At 40.8% G+C, this 27,132-nt stretch overlaps 1 pseudogene; it reads right to left on the bottom strand.

Moving 5' to 3' along the window:
- LOC136713274 (ADP-ribosylation factor-like protein 13B pseudogene) lies at positions 1-26,786 on the bottom strand (annotated as a pseudogene).
- Positions 26,787-27,132: the final 346 nt, after the last annotated feature.

Here is a 27,132-nt window from a genome sequence, read left to right as displayed (position 1 = left end):
CTATTCCTGGGAAGCAGGGTCCTCGTGAAAAATCTGACTCCAAGAGGTGGGCCCGGGAAACTGCAGAATTACTGGGAGGATGAAGTTCACGTTGTCACACGCCAGGTGGCAGATGATGGACCAATCTACGAAGTAAAACCTGAGCAGAGTAAAGAGTTTTACATCGCAATCTTCTCCATCCATGTGACCATTTACCTCTTAACACCACATCAACTCAAAGTACCAAACCAAAGCAAGAACATCAACCAAGAAACAGCAGAACTCGGCCCAACAGGGGGAGAGAATGTGAGCCAGAGTGTGATAGTGCAAGCGAAGAGGATGAGCACTACTTTCAAGTGGAGCCTTATCAGAGAAGATCACTAGAAAGCAGTGATCTCCTAGGAAAAAGGGATATGTTACCACCACAGTTAGTACCTTGTGGGCCTCGATGTAGCTCGACAGTGTCGGAACCAAGGCCACAGTCACCTTCAGCCGAGTCAGAGATGGATCTTCTAGAACCTGCCCATACAACGGCCATAAGACAAGAACTTCATGAAAATGAACCAACTACTGACCCAATGGAACGATACTTGCCTGTTAATGAAACAACTGAAGCACTTGGGTCCAGGAACAGGACCTCAGAGGAGGAAAACGGGTACCAGTTCATCAGGAGGAAGCGACGGCCACCAAATAAGTTTACATATGACAATCTTGGGACCCCATCATGGTACAATGTGCAGATGGTGGGTGATAACCACTACCCACACTTTGCATCTAAAGTTGTACAAGGAAAATGTTGATGACAGTGCTGTAATATCAGATGTTGTAGACAACAACTGCTGGGTAAAGTTCAAAGACTTGAAATACTGTAAAGTGAGTATTACTGTTACTGACTAAGCAATTTGATGTTGGGACGACATCTTATTTTGAGGGGGAGAGTGTGGTATGCTGAATAATTCTCCTTACACTGGATAATTCTCATTATAATTATAAGTTTCTTATTGCTTGATAGATTTTATTCCTTTATATTTTTCTCTCCGTGATATGTTGCATGATTATTAGCACTGTCACAGTTTTATTATGTATTTCTGTGTTTTAATGTGTTTCTGCTTAAGCCGGCTTGGCTTCTTCCCATAGTGCATCCTGGTGCCATGTGTTCTCCAGGTAAGCGACGCACACGCACCTGGCCATCCACATGATGTAAAAAAAAACGTGATTCATCAGACTAGGCCACCTTCTTCCATTGCTCCGTGGTCCAGTTCTGATGCTCACGTGCCCATTGTAGGTGCTTTTTGGCAGTGAACAGGGGTCAGCATGGGCACCCTGACTGGTCTGCGGCTATGTGGCTATGTTTGAGCTACAGTAGCTCGTCTCTTGGATTGGAGCACACGAGCCAGCCTTCACTCCCCATGTGCATCAATGAGCCATGGCCGCCCATGACCCTGTCGCCGGTTCACCGTTTTTCCTTCCTTGGACCACTTTTGTTAGGTACTGACCATTGCAGACTGGGATCACCCCACAAGGGCTGCATTTTTGGAGATGCTCTGACCCAGTTGTCTAGCCATCACAATTTGGCCCTTGTCAAAGTCGCTCAGATCATTACACTTGCCCATTTTTCCTACTTCTAACACATCAACTTTGAGGACAAAATGTTCACTTGCTGCGTAATATATCCCACCCACTGACAGGTGCCATGATAACAAGATTATCAGTTTTATTAATTCACCTGTCAGTGGTCATAGTGTTATGGCTGATCGGTGTATACTGCAGTGATGTTAGAAGCTTGCACTGCTGGTCTGAAGAAAGATGGTGAGCTGAGGTGGAATGCAATCATTTTCTGGTGTCTCGTTGCTAGGGTCTTTAATATGTTCTTAACATTTTGAGAATTTCAAGAACAACTTTTTTGAAAAATGTATGTTTTCCTTCAAAGCGCATTGTCCTAGTAGTAGTGAGGGTAGTGTTCAATATAGTGGTGCTTTGGACGTAATCTAAAGTCAGGAAAGACTTATTTCAGCAGTTGTTTGTGATCAGAGATTTTGCATTCCAAGTACTGGATAGTTTCATCCGTGAACCTAGGCGATGATGCAAGTTCAACTATCTCTTTTAGATCCATTAGAATTTCCCAAGATTTATCAACTTCTGGAACTTCTCCTCCAATAATTAACGGAAGTAGTCTTAGCAAGGAACAATTCTCATGACCATTTCCTCCTATTGTTCCTTTGGATGCAAACATCTTGGAAATCAGTTGTGGGTGGTTATCTTTGTCTGAATGTTTGTATGGGAATGAAGCAATTCCCTTGTTACAAGACTGTAATGAAAACTATTTACTGGATATCATGTATTTTAAGCAAAGTGCAACTTCAATAGGCAGCTTCTAACATTGGTTGTCACATGGTTTCTGGGCACATGACACTCACATTTAAGCTGTAGGCCTAACAATTACAAAGGTTTAATGTTACAGTACTGTTTAATTTGTAATTTTATTCACATAAAGGGATAGAGTTACTTTTGAAAAAGTGAAAGTTACATTCAATTGCAAAACATTTGTAACCTTGTGTCGTTGGACACCCAATGATCCTCAGTCTGCTGGGGGTTGCTTATTGTATGTCGTACTGGTTCTTATTACTGCACTTTGTACTTTGTGAAATGTTTGTGTAAACTGTAGGTCACTCTGGATGATGGTGTCTGCTGATACATTAATAAATATTAGAGAAAATCGGGGGCGGGCGAGATTGTTTGCCCACATGTTGACTGTCGACTCCACTGTAAGCACTTCTAATTAGTTTGCCATCACATATAAACTGGCTATTCCTTTCCCCCGATTCTAGAACTCCACCGGTTATGGAAATAGCTAAAGGGGCGTTGGCAGTGACGCACACGCAGAACATCTGGAATGACATCATGTTCATTGGAAATCAGCAGTTTCTCGGGACTTTGTCAGGGAACCAATCAGGAAGAGTGCATGCATTGACTTGATCTTTTCAAATGACCAAGATAGAGTCAGAGGGACACTAGTTAGAGAACCAATGGCAAACTGTGATCACAATATGGTTAGCTTTGAGGCATTCTTTCAAAAATCAAGGACCAAGTCTAAAACAATGGTCTACAATATTAGAAAAGCAAATCTTGAAGGCATGAGGCAGCACTTAGAACAGTTAGACTGGAGCACACTGGATACAGATTCAGTTGAAAATTGATGGGTATATTTTAAGATTATACTACTTGAGGCTCAGGAGAAATGTGTACCAAAACATAGCAAATTGAGGACCAACAAACATTGCCCAAAATGGTTTAATAGAAGAATGCAAAAAATATCAAGAGAATGAAAATGTTGTATAGCGCATACAAAAGGGATGGAGACAAAACAAAATACATAGAATATGTTGAGCTGCAAAGAGACCTTAAGAAAGAGATCAGGAAAGCAAAGAGGGAAATAGAAAGAAACATAGCTCTTTTAGGAGCTAAAACTAATGCAAAGAGCTTTTTTCAATATTACAACAGCAAGAGGACAATAAAGGAGGAAGTGAAACAGATAAAGGGCACAAATGGAAGTATCATGGAAAACGAACAAGATGTGTCAAAAGTTCTAAATGAGTATTTCACAGAGGTTTTCACAAAAGAAAAAATTGATAACATGCCACAGGTTAACAATCAGTCCAGTGAAACCTGGATAAATGAGGAGGAGGTACTAAAGGGACTAGCAGAATTAAAAACAAACAAATCACCTGGGCCAGATGGGATATTTCCAATGGTACTTAAAGAAATTAGGGAAATAATTTATAGGCCGCTAACTCAAATATTCCAAATGACACTTAGAACAGGGGATGTGCCAACTGACTGGAAGACAGCAAATCTCATACCAATCCACAAGAAAGGGGACAAAACTGAGCCAAGAAATTACAGACCAATCAGTCTCACCTGCATCACCTGTAAAATGTTGGAAAAAAATATTAGACAGAAAAAAGAGGAGCATCTTGATGAAAACCATATTATTGGAGATAGTCAACATGGGTTTAGACGAGGCAGATCATGTCTTACTAATTTATTAGAATTATTTGAACATGCAACTGCAGCTGTAGATCATGTGAAAGCATATGATATGATATACTTAGATTTTCAGGAAGCTTTAATAAGGTTCCACACCAAAGACTGATCCTCAAATTGGAAGCTGTAGGCATTCAGGGTAATGTAAGTAGATGGATTATGAACTGGTTGATGTATAGGAAACAGAGGGTGTCGATTAGAGGAGTTGCTTCTAACTGGAGTTAGGTTGTTAGTGGAGTTCCACAGGGATCAGTACTAGGGCCTTTGCTTTTTTAATCTATATTAATGATCTGGACTCTGGGATAGTTAGCAAACTTGTCAAATTTGCAGATGATGCTAAAATAGGTGGCTCAGCAGATATAATCTCGGCAGCACAGGCTATTCAAAGGGATTTAGATAATATTCAGTTGTGGGCTGACACCTGGCAGATGAAATTCAATGTGGACAAATACACTATGGGAGGAATAGAACTAGATGAAGTATCGCATGAGAAAGACCTAGGAGTCTATGTGGACTCCTCACTTTCTCCATCCAAACAATGTGGGGAAGCAATAAAAAAGGCAAACAGAGTGTTAGGGTATATTGTCAAAAGTGTAGAATAGAGAACAAGGGCAGTAATGTTCAGACTGTGCAATGCACTAGTTAGAGCTCATCTGGATACTGTGGACAGTTCTGGGGTCCACACTTCAAGAAAGATATCGCTGCTCTAGAGGCAGTTCAGAGGAGAGCAACCAGACTTATTCCAGGTCTGAAGGGAATGTCCTACTGAGAGACTGAGGAACTGAACCTTTTCACCCTGGAACAGATGAGACTATATGGGGACTTGATTCAAGTCTTCAAAATCATGAAAGGCATCGACCACATCAAACCAGAGGAGCTTTTCCAGATTAGCAGGGACACACGGACCCGGGGACACAAATGGAAATTGGGCTTCAAGGCATTAAAGATGGAAAACAGGAGACATTTCTTCACACAGAGAGTTGTCACAATCTGGAACAAACTCCCCAGCGATGTGGTAGAAGCTGAAAATTTGGGAACATTTAAAAATAGACTGGATAGTTTCCTTGGATCACTCAGGTATTAATGGACACTAAACCAGCACGATGGGTCGAATGGCCTCCTCTCGTTTGTTAACTTTCTTATGTTCTAACTGACATCAATATAGTTGCTTAGCAACCAAATGAGTAATCTTCTATATTATATTAATTAGAAAAACTTTAGACGAGGTTTCCTGACTGGCCATCTCTGGAGCAATTTATTATAGTTGAATAAACTATAAGCTTTATTATTTTTCTAATTAAATTGGGCCCTGAGTGTTCCTTGACTATCTGTTGAGGGAGTCGATTTCTCCCTTTCAACTGTGCCGTAATCCAACAGTGATGTTCTTTCGAAAAGACGTCAATTGGAACAACGTGCATGGAGGACCAACTGTCTATATTTATTATTATACCAGTTCATCAAAAAATAATTAAGCCAGTTGCTTTGTTTAGAAAGTCATCTGAATAGAAAAAAATCTATGTTTCGCTGCTGCTCACACCTTCGTCAGGACTTCTTTATAGCTGGAAGTTGGAAGTTGGAAGGGTAAAATAAACCGCAAATGTCCACACAGAACACATTGGCATTGATTGTAACTATTATCTTGCTGGTGTGTAAACGATAGAAGAGTATCTTAACTTAATTCAACTTAAATTACATTTCTGTCATAATTTCAAAATTCAAAAAGATTCTAGAAACTGCCAATTCAAAAACAAATAAATCATAATAATAATAATGAATTCCCCCTTCAGCATATTTAAAGTGATTTTTCTGAAAGAAAGAACATCATCCTATTTCAAGCCCACCTCTTTCTGGTTACCTGCCACTCCTGAAATTCCTGAAAATTGAAATCTAAATAGCACTGCACAATATACACACTGGAGTCAAACTGACACCCCTCCTACTAAAACAACTGTGTCCCTCTGCTGCTGTGCACAGGGTGGAGTCTTGTTTCAAATGGGAAGCCTTTTGTAAAAGTGCTGACACACGGACTCAAAAAAAACACTGCAACTTAATTCAAGACCAATTTAAGAGACTGATCATTGTATATCTCTTAATAAGGAGTACAATTTTTGTATACTTAATATGTTACTCACTTTTTATGTGGTGCTGTTTTTAAATTGTGCAGCACCCTGAGACGTATATGGGGCACTACAATACACTGAAATTGATTGATTGATTGATTGTAGAGTAGACCTAGAAGTAGAAGTGTATGGTTCTACTCCTTGCCACAATAATGAAACTACCATTAAAGCTTTCCCTGCAAAAAATATATACAAAAAATGTAAAAAGCTAATACAGTTTTCACATTTTGTTCTGTATGTATGTACTTCTACTTTATGAATCTATCCCATGGATAATAATCATTGGGTAATCCATTTTCTGGGAACCACACAGATGTATGTTTTTATTCTTCCTTTGCTCATTTTTTACATTTTGAATATTACATGCACTGCTTGTGTCAGCATTCATCACATCACATTTGTTTTAACTGGCTCCCTTAAGGCAAAGAGTTGAAGTTTTAACTAAGCCCAGATAGAATAATATTATTTATATTTATTAATATGCGAAGGGAAGTAAGCATGATGTGTCTTTCATCTACTGCAGTAAGTTTTCTTGGCTGACTACTGCATCTACAGTCCTCAACGTTGCCCAATTCTTTTTGCTTCTTCATCTGAAAACCCCCATCTGCCTTGAAGTTTCTGCCGGGAGAGACCTTGCAGATGCAGTATAACTACCTTGTGTCTTGCTGCTGTGCTCAGCCTTGCCATGGTGTATGACTTATCTTCAGCAACCTCACCTTGTTAGCTGAGTTTGGCTGTTCCTCACCCAGTTTTATTCCTCCTACACAGCTGTTACTGTTTCAGTTAATGATTGTGTTTCAATCTACATATTGAATTGATGATCATTAGCACCTCCATCCATTTTCAAAACCGCTTATCCTGGTAAGGGTCACAGGGACACCAGAGCCAATCCCGGCAGGCATAGGGCACAAGGCAGGAATACACCCAGGACGGGATACCAGGCCATCGCTGGGCAACACACATACCTACTGGGGAATTTAGAGTGGCCAATTAACCTAACCTGCATATCTTTGGACAGTGGGAGGAAACCCACACAGACACAGGGAGAACATGCAAACTCCACACAGACAGGCACCCTGAGCCAAGACTCAAACCCAGGACCCCTAGAGCTGTGAGGGAGCAGCGCTAACCACCACACCACCATGCTGCCCATCATTAACACCTGTTTGGTATAATTGTTTAATCATACACCTGACTATATACCTACAAAATCCCTGACTTTTGTGAAAGTGTATTTAAAAGAATTTATGTTGTTTTGAAGGCAAAGTGTAGTCACAGCAAGTATGGATTTGATTTAGATTTTTCTCCTGTTCACTCACTTCGCATTTAGTTAATTGATAAAAATAATCTACAGACATGCTCAAATTTGTTGGTACCCCTTGAGCCAGTATTAATGTTTTATATTAATGTTTGAAAAAACAATATATCAACAGAGCCAGTTGCTATGATGACCACAGGACCGGACCTCTCCCAGTATATCCAAGAGAGACTCCGCTCATGTGGAGAGCTTCCATGTCAGGGCCTTTCAGGCCAGGCATGTTAAATAAATACTTTATCCTCTGTACATCAAGAGTGGGTTCTTCACCCCTCCACAATCAAACAAAGAATGCACAATTTCCTCTGAAATAACTTGAAACTGACAAAAGTAATTGGCATCCACCAGTGTTTATTCCATATTTAATAGAAATCAGACTGCTTTTGATTTAGTTTTTCAACATAATATTGTAAATAAAACAAATGAAAATGGCATGGACAAAAATGATGGGACCCTCAACCTAATATTTTGTTGCACAACCTTTAGAGGCAAATCACTGCAATCAAACATTTTCTGTAGCTCTCAATGAGACTTCTGCACCTGTTAACAGGTAGTTTGGCCCAATCTTCCTGAGCAAACTGCTCCAGCTCTCAGGTTTGATGGGTGCCATTTGCACTATCCTTCTGTTCAATCTGGGGTCGATGTTCCTCTTGCGGCCGTGCCCTGGGAGGTTGGCTCAGTTCCATGGACCTTGAACTTCTGAATAATATTTGCAACTGTTGTCACAGGAATATGAAGCTGCTTGGAGATGGTCTTGTAGCCTGTACCTTTACCATGCTTGTCTGTTATTTTCTTTCTGATCTCCTCAGACAACTCTCTCCTTTGCTTTCTCTAGTCCATATTCAGTGTGGTGCACACAATGATACCAAACGGCACAGTGACTACTTTCCTCCATTTAACTAGACTGAATGACTGATTACAAGATTGGAGACATGTGTGATACTAATTAAAAAAATGAATTAGTTTGGAATATCACTATAATCCAATTATTTATGATCTTTTCTAAGGGGTACCAACAAATGTGTCCAGGCCATTTTAGAATATCTTTGTAGAATGAGCAATAATTTATCTCTTTTCACAGCTTCTTTGCTTTATTCTATGACATACCAAAGACATGCAAGCATACATAATGCAATAGCTTTTAATTTCATCACTTTTCAGGAGGAATTATTAGCATTATTTCAATGAGCTGTAAGGGTACCAACAAATTTGAGCACGTCTGTATTAACATGTCTTTTTTTGAAAGCATTCTTACTTTACAGCATTTTTTCAGAGCTGCCTAAAACTTTTGCACAGTACTGCATGTGTGCAATATATATGACAAATAGTTGCAAATTATGTGGGGGGGGCTGTAATGACATTCTGTAGCCAATGCATTGGGTCACATTCTAGCTTATATCTAGGTGTAACTTGAATGTGTTTATCATAAATCTTTGTATGTTGATTGAGATGTTATCATAGGAAGTATACAATTGTGTATATACATAACATACTGAATTATAAAACACAAAAAAGGTTTCAGTTTCATAGTGTTAAGTGTGTACCCACCTCTCCTCTCTTTGCTCTTGGTCTTCCTTAGTAGACCCTAGTTCGAGGATATGAAAAGTTGCTGTTACTAAGACGCTTTGGAGGTGGAATGTGTTTGTACTACCTTCTGTGTAAGCTGTATTTAGTTTTTTTAACCTAAGAAGTGGAGCTTACCTTTACTACTTTATATCTGTGTACAGTTGACTGTTGGACTTTTGTCAGCTTGGCCATTTACATGTGTTTTGTTTATTGTATTTATCTTGCATTCTTCGAATTTTCTGTTTGTTTCATGAGCAATTTTTATTGCTGAGAAAGTTTTCATTTGAGAGGATTATTATTTTTTATTACAGTAATTAAAGTAATTGTTGCATTGTTTGGAGCTGTCACATTATAGTATAGTAATACAGGGATGTAACTGATCTGGATAATAACAGCATAAAAACTGTTTTCTAATAATTGAGAGGTATTTTCTAATATCACAGAATGTAATGCTTTGCTGAATTAATAATAAGATTGATTTAACTGGATTGAAAGTTTATGAATTGAACTACAGTTCAAAGGAGCAGTGAAATGCATGGGTCTTACATATAACATATCCTAGAGCTGTCAATGTTGACCCAGAGCATACAATTATGTATTTATACTCCAACAACAACATCAGCATTTGCCTTTATAAAATACAAGTCTAATCCTACCTAGAGATGCACAGAGAAGAAGTCATATTGATCTTTTTGCTTTGTGTTTGCTCAAGAGTGTTGATCATCCATGACCACTGCCCTTCGCTGGGTCTCAGTTATTTGCAGATTGAAGTTTAATGTGTGATTCATCTCATCTCCATTTTCCTTGGGTTTTTATACTGCATTTATTTCCATTACATACAGTGAGGGAAAAAAGTATTTGATGCCCTGCTGATTTTGTACGTTTGCCCACTGACAAAGAAATGATCAGTCTATAATTTTAATGGTAGGTGTATTTTAACAGTGAGAGACAGAATAACAACAAAAAAATCCAGAAAAACGCATTTCAAATAAGTTATAAATTGACTTGCATGTTAATGAGGGAAATAAGTATTTGATCCCCTATCAATCAGCAAGAATTCTGGCTCCCAGGTGTCTTTTATACAGGTAACGAGCTGAGATTAGGAGCACACTCTTAAAGGGAGTGCTCCTAATCTCAGCTCGTTACCTGTATAAAAGACACCTGTCCACAGAAGCAATCAATCAATCAAATTCCAAACTCTCCATCATGGCCAAGACCAAAGAGCTGTCCAAGGATGTCAGGGACAAGATTGTAGACCTACACAAGGCTGGAATGGGCTACAAGACCATCGCCAAGCAGCTTGGTGAGAAGGTGACAACAGTTGGTGCGATTATTCGCAAATGGAAGAAACACAAAATAACTGTCAGTCTCCCTCGGTCTGGGGCTCCATGCAAGATCTCACCTCGTGGAGTTTCAATGATCATGAGAACGGTGAGGAATCAGCCCAGAAGTACACGGGAGGATCTTGTTAATGATCTCAAGGCAGCTGGGACCATAGTCCCCAAGAAAACAATTGGTAACACACTACGCCGTGAAGGACTGAAATCCTGCAGTGCTCGCAAGGTCCCCCTGCTCAAGAAAGCACATGTACAGGCCTGTCTGAAGTTTGCCAATGAACATCTGAATGTTGTGGTCAGATGAGACCAAAATCGAGCTCTTTGGCATCAACTCAACTCGCCGTGTTTGGAGGAGGAGGAATGACCCCAAGAACACCATCCCCACCGTCAAACATGGAGGTGGAAACATTATGCTTTGGGGGTGTTTTTCTGCTAAGGGGACAGGACAACTGCACCGCATCAAAGGGACGATGGACGGGGCCATGTACCGTCAAATCGTGGGTGAGAAGCTCCTTCCCTCAGCCAGGGCATTGAAAATGGGTCGTGGATGGGTATTCCAGCATGACAATGACCCAAAATACACAGCCAAGGCAACAAAGGAGTGGCTCAAGAAGAAGCACATTAAGGTCCTGGAGTGGCCTAGCCAGTCTCCAGACCTTAATCCCATAGAAAATCTGTGGAGGGAGCTGAAGGTTCGAGTTGCCAAACGTCAGCCTCGAAACCTTAATGACTTGGAGAGGATCTGCAAAGAGGAGTGGGACAAAATCCCTCCTGAGATGTGTGCAAATCTGGTGGCCAACTACAAGAAACATTTGACCTCTGTGATTGCCAACAAGGGTTTTGCCACCAAGTACAAGTACAAGTCGAAGGGGTCAAATACTTATTTCCCTCATTAACATGCAAATCAATTTATAACTTTTTTGAAATGCGTTTTTCTGGATTTTTTTGTTGTTATTCTGTCTCTCACTGTTAAAATACACCTACCATTAAAATTATAGACTGATCATTTCTTTGTCAGTGGGCAAACGTACAAAATCAGCAGGGGATCAAATACTTTTTTCCCCCACTGTAGCCTGTTCAATCTCTGCTGTATGTGTCCCTGATCAATATGTATCTCTTGTTATTTTTAACTTGGTTACTAATGGCATTGGAAGCAAGTTATTACAGTCCAGTGTCACGACGCCCATTAGTATGCACTACATTACTCTCTTTCTTATCATTAAGGTTTTGCGAGATACTTTTCAGGGGCACGTTTGACTTGGGAGAAATGTCACTTAAAATAGCCTTAAAATAAACTACCAGAGAGGTTCACATGGAGAACAACGAAATACACACAATGCAACATATGTTTTCTCCTGAAAAATGTAATGGGGGATTTTTTTGTTTTGTTTTTCATGGTCCATTATTTACTGTTACCACCAAAGGGAAAGCCTGTGGAAGGGGGGTGCAGGGCTGCTGAAATTCACAGCTCTATGCCTTGGTATTACACAACAGGGTTTTTCAGATTTCCGTGACTTATTCAAGAGGAAATGTCTCTGGTAAAGGAGTCGCTTCTGCATGTTTGTTCCCACTGCATTGCTTGGAGGGCCTTGAAACAGACCTAAATATTGCAACTGGAAATGCTGATGTGGGCTGGCTAGCTGCAGCTGATCTCAGTGTTGGCAGTGTGCTAAAACACATCTCTCCCTAATCAGAGAACACAGGGACAGGGAAAGCACAAACGACACACAACTACCAACACCAACTATCCTGAAAGAAGGGTTCCTTCTGAAATGCACAATTGTCCCTCTTACATGACCACCAAGGACACAGCAGAAGTGACACTAGGCATTTTACAAGTCATTATTAATTCAAACTTACTACAATGCTTGACTGTTGTTCTCTAGACAGATTCTTGTACGTATTCCTGAACATTGCAACACAAAACACACCTTTGTGCAAGGGCAAAATGAGGTATAATAAGGGAGACTTATGGGTAATTTAATAAAACCATTCTGCGTGATTCATGCCCATCAAATATGATCAACATGGAAAATGGATTAGGAACACACTGGCCTATATGTGTGAGTATTCATGAAAGTGTACATGTAATACTCAACTTACAAATTGAGTGTCTTGTACACAAGAAGAAATTATTGTCCTGATTTTCTTCCACCCTGAAGGATCAACTGATATAATTTACTGTATGTTTTCCCTCAAATTCACATAGAATATACCAGAATTCCAACACAAACTTTAATACAGGATACTATAACATTCAATAATATGTATTGTTACAGTTATTTAAGGAACATGACAGCGTTTGTGACCTATTTCCTGCCAATTCCATTCTACTAAGTGTTTTCCAAATACAGTACAAACATTTCTGTGGACCACCCAGGTCCCCACCCCTGGAGACAAAATGTATTTGTTTATTTCTAAATAGCTGTAATACAAAATACAAATCATACCAGAACATAAAAACAGTTTTGTTATTTTAAATGCAGGTATATGCTATAAGGGCATTTCGATATTATCCCATAATTTAACATTTAACCCTAAAACTGCCACTGTAACTCATTCTTTCCCATTAGCCATCCCAATGGGATGAGTGGTGCTGCCCTGCAACAGGTGATATCTAACAGCCAGTAAAAAATTAAATATTGTTTTTTAATATAATCAGGGTACATTGCCTAACTAATTGCCTAAGTGGAATATTAATTCATATTAATATTAAAACAAAAGGTATTAGCAATGTCATAATTTTGGGATCAACCATACCTGACATCAGAGCTGTAAAAGCTTTAAAGTAAAATTCAGTAACTACAGAATTTTTTATTCATTTCAATGATACAGCCTCATCAGATCCATGAGTCCCTTTCAGGGTCTGTTGAGCATATTTGCATTTTACATTAGACACATCACTTATGTGTTTTATTAGGGTCTAATTCATAATTATCTACATATCAGTTTTGACTGAGGGGCCAGATTGATATCTTCAAGTCTTGTACTGAGAGCCAAGTAATTTGTATGTACATGAACTTCTGTGTGTAGAGCCACACATGACTGTAGGTCTTAGAAAGGAATCTGTCCAACTGAGGGGAAAGACTGAAAGGAAACAAACACGTTGTAAATGTTCAGAACAGTTCTTTTTTAGTTCTTGTTCTGTCTGTATCTCGGTATTTGTTATTGTGTATCATTTATTTGTTTGTCTTAGGCAGTGTTCTAGCTGCATTTATATTTAGAAACACCGGTTGGTCTTTTCTGATGGGTTTGGGGGAATTCAGGCTGACACTCGGCCACCCGGGCAGCTGGTTCAATGAGCAGTGGCGCTCTGGAGGCCACATGGTGTCCCGACTGACCAGCTGGAAGGAGGAGAACGACTGAGACCCAGCTTCCTATTGCACATCCAGAGAAGCCTGGGATAACACAGGGCTCTTTCATACTATTGTCCTGGGTTCACCCTGTGTGATTACCTCACTACAACTTGCCTACCATATAGGTGTTTTTAATTGCCCTGAATGAAAAACATATTGGGTATTTATGTGGGAGAGGACTTGTCCTGTCAGCATCAATATGGGAACTTAACTTCAAAGCATTACTTTTCCAGAAATGTGAACAAACAGATACACAACAATTATTAATCAAACACAATTTGGAGTAGGATGGCAAAGATTGGCCATGCTGGTAGTAGCCTCAGCCATGCCAGATCCTATTGGGTAGTAACAATACTGTTTCCTGTCCGTTATAATGAGGCATTCTGATACTCTCCAACTAGGTTTTTGTAGGAAACAGCTGGCTTTTGGTCTTTACACAATACTGGATAAGGGCATCGGCCAAGAAATAAATAAGACAAAATAAATAATAATACTAGGCCTGAGCAATATCTGCCCCAACACACATTACAATGATGAAATAAAAGTATTACATTGAAAACAGTAGGAGATAAATAAGGCCTTTAACACATTTTCAGCTCCAAACGTGTTATGGCTTTGTTTCAGAATAAGATTACTTAATAATATAAGTGACAGACAAGAAGGTAGGACTTTATAATAAGTGGCTGTGTGTGTTAAATTACCATTGAATAAATAAATAGATATAATGCGCATCCTAAGAAAAAGGAAATTATCATGTGGAAATTGCTGGTTGAACAGGATTTTGCATTGACAATGGGGACATCAGCATCAGTGCCAGAGCAGCCTGCGCTATTTTTCTCTCCGCTCTTCATGGGAAGACCAGTAATCGTGATATGATGGGGATTTGTTTAATGCCCATGAGGATTTGAATGGCCATGAAAACCTTAATCTCTTCATCAGAAACAGGGTGGAAAGGTTTTCAATTTAAAACAATATATACAGCTAACAGAATTAAGATTAAAAAAAGAAAGTGGTGCAGCTCCCCAATAAAATTGTACGCTTGGTTACCTGCAATATATATGACCAAATGGATAAATGTGTACTACTTATTATTATTTAAAATGTCTAAGACATGCTTTCATTAACTCCATCTTCTCGTCATGCTGCCTTTGCAACACTGCCAGCAGCCATTCAAATTTCTCATCCTCCTTCCTTTGCCTTTCCTCTTCCCTCTGTCTGCTCTCTTCACTATACAGCTGGAGCAGCATGACCACATCTGCAAGCTCCCACGACTCAGCTGTAACCTCTGTGCCGGAGGTCGCTGTCGTTCCACTGCCACGAGATTGTGCAGTAGACTGAGCCCGAGATGCTTGAGCAGAGATTCGGCAATCTGCTGATGGGGAGGCGGAGGAGGGGCTGCCTGGGGCCACTGATATAATGGTGCTCTATCCGGGGATTGTATGTCCAGATTGGCTACCTACTTTTCACAGAACAAAAACAAAACACACAATGTACAGAAGTTAGATGTATTGGTCGGTGGTAGAAAGACTAGACTGTATGCAGCAATTAACCCGGGCATGTCAAAAACAATCTAAATAAAATCTACTCTGCTCTACATTCCCCTCTGTTTGGACATAGTAACGTAGGTATCTCTTAACAGTGATATAAAAATTGTGAAATCGATACAATGCATTCTGTGTTTAAATCTGGATCTGACAACACTTGAAGGGATTGTTCCAAGCCTAAAACACTTCAGTACTGACAACACACTATGCTTATTTACACTATGTAATATATATATATATATATATATATATATATATATATATTATACACACACACATTAACTTGCATATATGATACACATACACATATGCACGATTTGTTGCATATTATATGTATATTGGCATACAAAAGGGAAGCGATGGATGTGCACTTTAGTTATACTCTTTGTAAATCTGAATATTATTAAATCCAATAACACTAAATCCATATTACACTTAAAACTATGTTTAATGATGTTTTTTCAGGACTTGATTGCAGTTTTATTTTCCAGGGGGTCATGTAGGGCAGCCTGGCAATCATAATTGGACTAGTGTTCGGATGGGCTCCTGATGGATAACTAAATGAAGCACTGTGGGAAGTGTTATTTAATTGATGCTGATATATATATCGGAGCGCCTGGCGGGTGAAAGGGCGGGCGGCGGAGCTAGAGAGACATGCAAGGTTTTGTTGGCGGGAAGTGGCAGCGAGAGCAGGAAGTGAGGGGGAAGATGGAGAGCGAAACGGAAACGTCGTGGGGAAACGCGCATGAACTGGCGCTATACTTTACACACGGATTCAGAAGCGCTGTGAACAGGATCCGTGTGGCTCCCAAAACAACAGCAGGAGCGTTTTTGTTCCCGGCGATAAAGCACCCAAATAGACATCGCCTGCGTGAGTAAGACGCCGGCTGTGTGAAAACCGGGTTTGTTTCTCAAGTTTGTGCAGAACCGGAGCTCCAGACTTTCTTTATGTTGATGTGTAATAATAGCATGCTATGACGTTCCTGAATGTACAGCCACAGGGTCTGGTTTAGGTGCGTGTTGCTGTAGTCTACTCTCAGTCGCTGTGAAGTTACTGTACACAGCGCTGTCGGCCTCCCGGGGGCTGCTCTCCTCCGCCTCGCCCGTCATCATTGGGCATGTCCTGCGCCAGCCCCAGCACCAGGGGAACCGCCTCGGCTTCCTCTCCCTCTCCTCCTCTCTCCTCCGCTTGTCCTCCTTCTCACGGCTCCCCTCCTCTGCCCCCGTCGTCTGCCGGCCCGGGAGCCAGGTGAACTGCCGTCGCCTGCACCGTTTCCTCTCCTTGGCCTCCGTCCTTTGCTTGGCCTCGTTGTCAGTGATGACATCAGCGATGGGCTGGAAAGGATTGGACATGATGCCGTCCTCGTCCTCCGCCTGCTCCTCCGGCGCGGCCCTCCCCTCTCGCTCGGCCTCCTCCCTCTCTCTCCGCTCCCGCTCCTCTCGGACCCGGCGCACTCGCTCCGCTCTGTCGCGCTTGTCCTGCTCCTCCAGGGCCCTCTGCTCGGCCGTGTCCTTCCGTTCAAGGCCGCGTATTCGCAGTGGATGATGCGGAGCAGCCAGCCCAGCCCCCTCTTGACGGGGTGCTCCCGATTCATGCTGTTGTCCATCACAGCGCAGCACGTCTCGATTGTACAGTGACACTTGTCCACTAGCTTCTCCAGGGAGAGAGACTGGACGAGTTCTCCCTCGTACAAGGCCCCGTCGCGGTCCTGCTTGTTGCCCAGGACAAGCACGGGCTTCCCGGCGATGCGCGGGTGTCTCAGGACCTCGGCCAGGGTGTCCCTGCTCTCACTCATGCGTTCCACATCGCTGGAGTCCACCAGGAACACCACGCCGTGCGACTCGGTGTAGTAATTTTGCCAGATGCCCCGGATCGACTTGCCCCCACCCAAGTCAAAAATGGTCACCTCGGAGTCCCCCTGCTTCAGGTCGATTTTGGAGAAGCCCACGGTGGGGGCCACGTCTTCTGGATTTTCTCCCAAAATTCCTTTCAGAGTCACTGTTTTCCCAGCTTTGTCCAGACCCAGCATCACTAAGGTCACTTTCCTTGCCGGCTGGCACAACCGTTTCACCCATTTGCCACAGTTCACCATCATACTGAATGAAAATGTCACTGACTACTCTTCACTGACTGCTAGCTACTCCATTCGCTCCTCTACACACTGAGATGGGTGATACAAATGAAAACAACTGGAAGGATGATGCAAATCCTGAGCTCGGTGTATCCACTGGTGCTGTTGCACTTGCAAGTGTGTCCTGACCCTGTAGCATGTGGGGATGTGACGCGTCTGCCGCTTATGATGTCATAACTGGGACCGGAGGCAGCACTCAAGCTGTTAATCATCCACTGATTAAAGCTGCTGCTAATGTTTTAATTGAAGGAAAAGGCAGGGCATCAGGCCTTAGATGGTCATAATTGAATCACGTGTCCAGAAGCTCAGTTCTAGAGCAGGGATGGCGAACCTTTGTTAGGCTGGAGTGCCCATAGTCTGGTTTGTTCAATTCACTAAGTGCCAAGGGTGCCAATGATTAATTCAGGATTAAACAGCAATTTCTTTAAACAATATTTATATTTATTTTTTGTGGTAATTAAGCAAACATGCCAACAAAACAAATCACAATCTACAATACAGAATAATCCAAAACACTATGGACAGATGGAACCCCTGCATCCACCCTCCTGCCACCTGCATGCACTGCTAACCTCCCCCCACTTTGAACCCCCCATGTCCCTCTGTGGTTTGCAGACCTAATGTAGCCCAAAGTACATCCACTTCCACCCCCCAAAAAATAAATTAAGAATAAAGTAGTATATGTATGACAACTGTTTATTTTGTATCAGTGTTACTTCTTTAATAGATTGTTGATATGAATTTATTGCATGATATTGCTATTTTATTTTTTAAATGTAGCATTTGTGGCTTGTAATTGTGGTAAAGGGGTCTTGTTGCACAGGCAGTTATTTGACACCTGGACTTGCGGCCCATTGCTTAATTTAGGTTACCCACCACTGCCATGATCAAATCAATGATAAGTGTTTTTTTTCTTTCATATATGACTTCATTGTGTATTGGATTAATTCTTGAACAAAACATGTTTACAATAAAGCTTTGCCTGATTTGCAAACATACCATCTAACATGAGACCAATTGGCTGTAAAACATCAGGTAGCAGAATTTCACACAAATTACTCTTGGATTTGCAACCCATTTCCAACATTGTCTGTAGAATTGTAGATAATGGTATAATTCTTCCTTGGATTACTAGTCTCCTGTATTTTGAAAAAAGATGGGAATATTTTCTCCCCTTTTATTTTTTCATATGAGTCAACCAACCCCTCCTGTTACTCAATCCATATGAAACATCATCACAGTCACAGCTGTACCAGTGGTTAGAACTGCTATGTCCAGGCCTGGAGCTTGATGGGACTGTGCTCTTATTGATGGCGAATGTAATCCGCTAATAGAAAACTACTGCTGTACTCAGTTGTGGCTTCATTTTCAATTAGATGCCACTTTCTTCTAATCACAAATGTAACCACTATGATGTACAGGTTTGTAGTTTGTTATTAGCGGGTGGGTCAGAGTTTTGATTTTAATTCGGCCCTTAGTCTTCTGATCTGCCAGTTAACCAGATACCTTTCAGGATAACTTGACAGAAGTCTGGCTTTTTCTGTATCTCAAAGCAAGCTTAAAGTCCAGCTGGGTAAATTAGCAACACATAGCACCTATCCAAGTAAGAGCTCCATCCCTGCGCCAACCATTACACTGCATTAACCCCTTTAAGACCCAAGAACTCGATATTTTCATTTTTATTGAATAATAATAATACATTCCTATTCAGCCATGTTATACTTTGGATTGTTAGTCTTTAAATTGCTTTTTCAAACTCTTTGCCGAGTGAAATGCAAATCTCAGTTGATCCTCAGAACAGTTAAACTAATTACAGCTTGGTTGAAACAAACCTTTTATATTCATATACACTTGTTAGCAGAAATCACAGTTTTTAAATATACATATATATGCAGGGCATGTATATAAATATATATATAAACCTCAGTGCTCACTTTAAAATTAAAAAGTATTATAATGCTTGAAAAATGACATTTAAAAAATCGCTCAATTAATTTCAATGCAGCTTCTTTTTACTGTCATATCGAAACACAAGTGGTTGTAGCAGCTGGATAATTATTCACCAAACAAACTTCTTATAATTCTCTCTTGTCTTTGCCCCAGAAGTAATGTGTTTTTTTTTTCTATTTCGGGAAGAATACAAGTAAATTAAAGAAATGTATAAGGATTGTTTAATGAACAAGATGTGGATTTTTTCTATTTACTTCAGTATCATACACTTTGGATCAATGTAGTGGTGATTAGTGTCTGGCTGTTTGTATCTATTTATTTATTTGAGGGGCAGTATAAAATCTCGATATAAATGTATATAGGAATGCACAGAATGTGTAAGCGAGTTATATTGATTGCACTCTTTTTCTTTACTTTTTAAAAAGGTTTGATTCACCTGAGCAGTTATTGGTTTAACTAATCTGAGGATCCGGTAACTAGAAATGAAAATGGCAATGAACAACAATTGCGCATGTGGAGGCCTTTATTGAAAAAGTGTGCAGAAAAGATGCCTTTATAGAGAACATGATAAGTTATAGATAAAATCTAGCCTGAGGGTTATTTATTGTATTCAAACACTCACATTCTACTCTTTTAACAGTAATGTTTTTATTGTACTTACTCCAGATATCACTTTGCTATGCAACACAACATGCAGGTTAAAAGCATCTTCTGTAAAACAAAACAAACAGCATCTAACATGACACAAATTCAACAAGAATGTATTATTATCAATATTATCCAATAATAAAGAGTAGGCTTAAATAAAGTAGCTGGGTCTATAATACGTTGTGACAGGGATGCTCTTTGTAGGACTGGTGCTGTTACTGTTGGCATGCACTTTTATTATCATCACTGTAATAGGATTCACAGTGATGTCGGTGTGGTCTTTGTTTCGCAGTAATGTCATGTGACCAGGTTGACACGGGTTGAGGATGCTAGTGTGAAATGGACTCTAGATGCTAAACACTGATTGTGCGTATTTGCAGTTCTTGAATGAGCAGAACAGGCTTAGATTTTGCCCGTTATCACAGACAACTAAAGGAGAATAAATTAGGGCTGCCAAACAAGACTTGACAAGAATCCTAATTTACTTGGAGTGAGACATAGATTAATTCCCTAAGTTGAGAGATTTCCTATGGAGAAGTGTTAATTACTGTTGCTTCTTCTATCAGAGGTTCAACAGCTCTAGGAGTGGCTATTGTGGCAGTTCTCCAGCTTTCTTCAGACACACTCCAGCAGTCTGGAGGAGTACCTTACATAAAGCTTGATGTTTTCTCTTCTTGGGCCATTTCATTAGCAGTTCTTCAGATAGAGGGACTGCTACTTTCTTCTGCAGAGTAGCACAGCAAGGAAGCACTTCTTTGGGTACTATAATTGTCCTTTTTCATGAAATTCCCAGTTCACTTCTAGCTGGCTGTGGTGTCGTTGAAGATGAAGAAGGCTATTAAAGCCCTAAAGTTCTCGACTGAAATAAATGTTTGCATGAGAAAGACTTTAAATGGAATCCATGCTCTCATGAAAAACGCAGCCCTACTGAAGTATAGGCATCTCCTGTTAACATTCAGCTTGACAGGAATGTGCAGATCCTTTTCTAACTATGGCAGACTTGGGATAATTGTGAATCTGAAAACTTACTTTTCTACCATTCTAATATAAAACCTGCCACCAGCACCTTAGATGAAAATATAATATACATTAACAAAATATCAAAGAACCGACTCCTAATTGGCTGATGTCTGGTCCTGGAAGGCTGCAGTCCAGCAGGTTTTATAGGTTTCCTTCAATCACCCATAATTTAATAATAAGGAAAGTGGTCAAATTTGTCCAATTAAGCCAATGATCAGTTGAACTAGGCAGTTAGGAGTTGACGTACAATGAATACCTTAAGCCAATACAGCCCTAGAGGACCAGGATCCAGCACCCTGGCTTATGCGGCTAAAATCCACACAAGGAAAGCAGGGTGAATCATATAGCCTGTAACATGTAGTCCTGAGGTCTGAGACCAATTCAATGCTCCCAGTGGGTTTTAACAATTGGTCGGTGTGCCTTTAAAGATGGCATGATAATATGGCATGATAAACTACCGCTAATCTGCCCCAAGTTCATTTTACTCTTATTGGGAGTGAAGTAATATATTACTAGTGGAGTAGTGGTCAGGGCTCCCTCCTGGGTGGAAAGTTGTGGGATCATTCCTAGGTTCGGGACACTGCCATTGTTCCCTTCAGCAAGGTACCTCACCTAGATTGTTCCAGTAAAAAAAGAACATGTTTAAATGGGAAATTGTATGTAAAACATAATGTGATATATTGTCACATTTTTTAAATTGCCCTGCCTAAGAAATACATTGTAATTTAATAGCTCTTGCTCTATTTTTAAAGCTGTATATTTGGTGACTGTAATTCACCTTGGGAAATGGTGTCAACTAATAAATAATAACAATAATAGTCACCAGGCAACTTTGAGACCGGACAGGATTGCAAAGTTCCCCTTAACCGGAAACAAACGTACAAACCGGTACTCATGATTCCTGTCACTGATCAGACAAAGTGTACATCCTTTTTTAGATTCTGGGCATTTCTTTCTAATGAATAGAAGTAGCTGCAGAAGCTTATTTTTTGGGTTGCTTTTATGTACATTTTTCTGTGTCTGAGAATCTGAAATGATTTTGTTGGTTATGTTGAGCAGATTGTATCTGTATCTGCTAGAAAGAACAATGTTGTGTTTGCTGTTTGAAAGACTGACCTTCTATTTAAATATTTAAAATAACTTTTGTGCTACATGCAATACTTACCTTTTCTTTTGTCCTCTCTATATAAAACATTGTTTTTTAGAAATTCAGACTTCACCTGAATCTCCTGAATTTTTGAATCAGGATTATATTATAGTTATTGAGGTATGTTTTTGGAGGACCTCATATGTGAAGTGTTATAAATTGTGCATGGTCAGTCAACAAGGTAAGCAGCTGCACAAAGCAATTCTAATAAAATGGTTTCAGCCTCACAGCCACAATAATGTTACAGTCTGCCCTGTTTGATTATAGCAGTTTTAAATGGAGAATCATTGAAGTCCAGGATTAACTTAAACTATTTATATAGACATTTGTGTAAGAATACCTACTGGGAAGGGAGTGGGAAATGAGCATGCGTGGATATAGTTTATTTATTCATATTTCTAGTTACCTTTGCAGCAATGTTATCCTTCTGCAGTAATCAGTCATCCATTAATCTAGTCCCTGCCACACTTTAAAGAATCTGAACTGTAGAGGGGAGACGAGGATAGCTATTAGATGTCAAATACACAGGAAGATGATAAGGAACTAGTAGTCGCACTGCAATTATGCACCCTCTTCTTAGTGTCCTTGCCCTCCTCTGAAAGAAGGAGCGTTTTAATCTAGCTGACATTCTGCCCATCTTAACTTCCCTGCCCTTGAAGAAACAGTACAGGAAATGGCATTGTTATGGTTCAAGTACAATACTCCTTTAATCTTCACTGGTAGGAATCAATAAATAACTAAAAGGAACATGTCTGACCAGTAAAGCAGTTTTTACTTTGTGTTTGTTATAATATTTATTAAGCAGTACATACAAGCTAACCTAAAAGACAGGACCAAAGCTTACCAAAGCTGTTTTTTAGGATTTTAATTGCATTTTCCATCTGACCGTAACAGTTAAGTTCTACAAACAAGAGAAACCAAAACTAATCATATTTGCATTCCGATTTAAAATAAAATACCATTGAAAAGACGTATGAAGATAAAGTAACTAAATAATAATGACTGCTAAAACTTTACAATGCTTTCGCAATAAATTGTTAAATAAAGAATACAAAGGTTGCAAGTCAAGTTTCCAAATGTGAAAACCTGATGCATTAATTCCAAAGAAAATAATTGACAACTGCACCAATCAGCCAGTTGAGCCTTCCAGATCTCATGGGACATCTTAGAAAAACAGCAAAGATCCCCTTGTGGCTGTAAAATGTCATTTTTGCTCCATAGTTAAGAAACTGGGGGGAATAAAATGTAGAAAATAAATAAATAAATGAGACAGGCTAATGAGTCTCCAGGGAAGCTTCCGTTGTGCATGGTAAATCAGAAAATACTTATCTAATGAGTTTGAGAGGGGATATTATTATTGTGCAATGCAATCCCACCTCACATAAGAATGAGCTACTAAGAGATTATGCAATTCGAGAACTCGGTCTTGCGTTGTTCCAAACCAAAAATGCAAAGAAGTCCCAAGAGCAAAATTATTATTGCAAGATTGTTTGGCCCATTTAATGCATTAATCACTGTCATGCACAATCAATTAAACCCTGCCACACTGTTGAGCCCGACAAGTCCATGTGCTTAAGATACACTTCAGTTTGCAAGGCTGTCCCCTCTCAGGAACTGTTAACAAGAGGCCTCATAATGGGGTGTTAAAACTGCTTGAAATGCTATTTGCAGCTTAAAGCAGGCATGTGGTGCTCATCCTGTCAGAGTAAAGACTAGCACAGGGTCTGTGTACGACAATGAAGGGAATCCCAAAGATGAATGGGCCACAGTCAGTAAGTTAAGAATCCAAAAGAATTATCCAAAAGGCCAGGCTCCTGGTTCGAGGTTGACTGCTCTTTCAAGTCTAAGGTAATACAAGCTCAGTAACAGGTTTCTGTAGCCTACATAATGAGCACTGTTCCACTACCTAAAGTGTTGTCTTTTACCTTCTGCTTGACTTGAATTGTCAGCATCTCTTGCTCAATTTATCTTTTTCTCTCTCGGCACTAGACTGAGAAGAGCCATCAGAATATATCCATGAATGAGGGAACATCTTACAAGATGCCAGAATTCTTCTTCTTTAAATGAGATCAACGGGGATAGGTCTGAAATCTTAAGGAGACAGAAAAAGGCAAGGTCCTTGCTGGCCCACCTGGAAATGGAGCGGGAGCAGGCTGAGGGTAAAAGGTAAATGCACACATGCTGGGTAAAATTGTTGTAGTAGTAGTGGTAGTAGTAGTAGTAGTATAGTAATTATTGAGCACTACAGGCAGTAGTCTGTATAGATAATACTTCAGAAGCTGGATCAAATCACAGCCCAATTGTCTGGGTAGCACAAGTCTGTCCTGTCTCATCACTGGACACACATTCCACTGTGAGCTGTCCACTACCAATCCCTGGAAAGGGATGGGATTCCAGTAAAAGGTATTTTGTGTCAAGAACACATTACAATCTTGAAGTCCAGCATTGCTGATCTCATTTACCCGATGAATAGCTGTTCTGCTGGCGTTTACTAATGGCACTGTAAAATTCTGATTTGATTTTCATCTCAAATACTGTTTATTCGAAAGAGCTGAAAATGGAATGCATTTCATGTATCTTTATAAATGTACTTTGATCTTCAAGGTGTTGTAATGCATGTTCCTTTTTCTGCCTCTGCCACATGTTTACACAGCTGACACTTTCTCTGCATCTATTAATTGAGGATTGTATTCCATTAGGTAAAACTATTAGTTTTCTTGCAATTTCCCTCACAGAATTCATATCTGAATACCGTGATCTAAGCAGAGTTTGTGCTAGCCTTTTTTTTTTTATGGGCAACATGGCCAATAATATTCCTGAATTCCGGTCATATAGAACAATTATCGGACATATGTTTTAAATAGCCATATAATAGCTTACATTTAAACAGCAATAAAACACAAACACTATGATCCAACAAATGTATTTTATTTAGTCAGCAGAATGAACTCTTCACAAGCATATAGGCTACAACAATAAAATAAAAACAATAGCCTTGCTATTGTTAATAAAATAAAGACAATAGCCTACATTAAATGTATGTCTCTTTGCATTCCAAGCCCGTCAAATTAAATAACTTGAAAATAAGCTAAATGAAGACAAAATTAGGTCTAAAAAATAATAGGCTGGTCGGTCCGAATTCTGCGTTTGTCAAGTTCCCGTTTATTTGCGGCGCGACTTCATTGAATAGAAGTGCTCCGCTGCTTGTGCAAAGTTGAAGCCATGCAACCCCTTGTCACAACTTGCAATTCTCATCAACCTTGTCACCTTGTCACGCTCTGCAGGCACACTGGACGCAGGAATTGTGCAGGCAATCTTTCCCAGCATTGCCAGGACAGGATACATTTCCCCGAATTCCCCGATGACCGTTTCACAGGCCGTGTGGTATTTCAACCTGCTGTACCCACGCAGTGCTGTCCTCATCGGCACTGCATCTCGCTCAGTCACATGACCAAACTCTCAGTGATGTCTTACTGTGACAGCGAGCGTAGGCTTGCTGTTGTCTTGGCGCCATGTCTTATAGGTCACACAATATTAGGCTATTTAATATGCTATTAATCTATCTATCTATCGACTATCGTCTGTTGCTGTCTGTCTACCGTGGTGTCTGTCGGGAGTGTGCATGTGTGGCGGGAGTGTGGAGGAGTGCGCAGAGCTTGAGTGAGTGAGTGAGTGAGTGAGTGAGTGAGTGAGTGGGGTTTTTCCCCGTTTTTTCTTCTCTCCTTCTTGCCTTTTCTTTCTTTGTGTTGGTTTGGGTGGTACAAAAGTGTATTACTGTTTGGGTTTGTGCAGGGAAGCAGACTTTTGTCAGCGATCGCCATGGCTACACCCGAGTTGGGGAGACTGGGGTTTAGTAACCTGACTCGCCGTCACGGCATTAAACTTATTGTGGATGCGATCGTCCCAGTAGAAAGATGCGTCATTGAATTGGGGAAAGTGGTGGGGTGTGAGGAATATTAAATCCGCATCTCGGATGAATAAATCTGTTGTTTTTCTTGCTAATGAAGCGTTAGTGCGGAGAGTGGTTCTGGAGGGTTTAGTTGTCGATGCAGTCCTGGTGTCTGTCTTGCCGCTTGCAGTCCCGGCTCGGAAAGTTACTATTTCCAATGTGCCGCCATATATTTCCAATGTCGTTTTGATCACGGAGCTGAGCCGACACGGGCAGATTATGTCGGATATCACTATGATACCGCTGGGTGTAAAAGTCCCAAGCTGAAACATGGTGTATCTTTTCGTAGGCCGCTGTATATGTTGTTTCCTGATACCTACGGGGAGTTGAATGTTGCCTTTCGTTTTCGATTGGATGTCTGTGACCATGTTGTGTTCGCTACGTCTGATCTCATGAAGTGTTTTGTCTGCGGCCGTGAAGGTCATATTGCGAAGAACTGCAGGAGATCGAGGGAAGAAGGGGATGGCAGTGCTGCGGTGGAGGAGGGCACGTAGAGTCTGGGTCAGGGACCGGGGACGGGCAGCGGGCCGGACCGGCGGGTGTGCAGGACGGGCAGCGGGCCGGACCGGCGGGTGTGCAGGACGGGGAGCGGGCTGGATCGTCGGGTGTCGGTGCGAAGGTTGGGATTTGTGGTGTTGGGGTGCTTTGTGGGAACGGGGTGCCGGTACAGGTAGTACATGCTGTACTGGGGTGTGTGGGACATGAGAGTGGGGAGACTGTGGCTCTGGCTGTGGTTGCTACTGTGATGCCTGAGAGTGAGATTGCTCTGCAGGAGGCAGGTTTTTCCCACGACGCTGCTCGTGAGGGGTCTATGGCAGATCCGGCGCTTGAGATTCGGCCAGCAGAGGTGGCAATGGAGGGGGAGGTGACGGCTGAGAAAGGGGAGTTTAAACTTCCTAAACGGAAACGTGAGAAGAAGGGTAGACCCATTGACAGTGATGCGAAATGCAGTTTTGTCGCAGAAAAGCAGGACGTGGAGCGCGGTGTCTGCACTGCGAGCAGGTGGGAGTTGCTGGCTGAGGCCG

Source organism: Amia ocellicauda, chromosome 2, assembly GCF_036373705.1.
Source record: "Amia ocellicauda isolate fAmiCal2 chromosome 2, fAmiCal2.hap1, whole genome shotgun sequence".
Taxonomy (NCBI): Eukaryota; Metazoa; Chordata; class Actinopteri; order Amiiformes; family Amiidae; genus Amia; species Amia ocellicauda.
The sequence above is the reverse complement of the archived record's forward strand: the minus strand, read 5'-3'. Positions and strand labels throughout refer to the sequence as shown.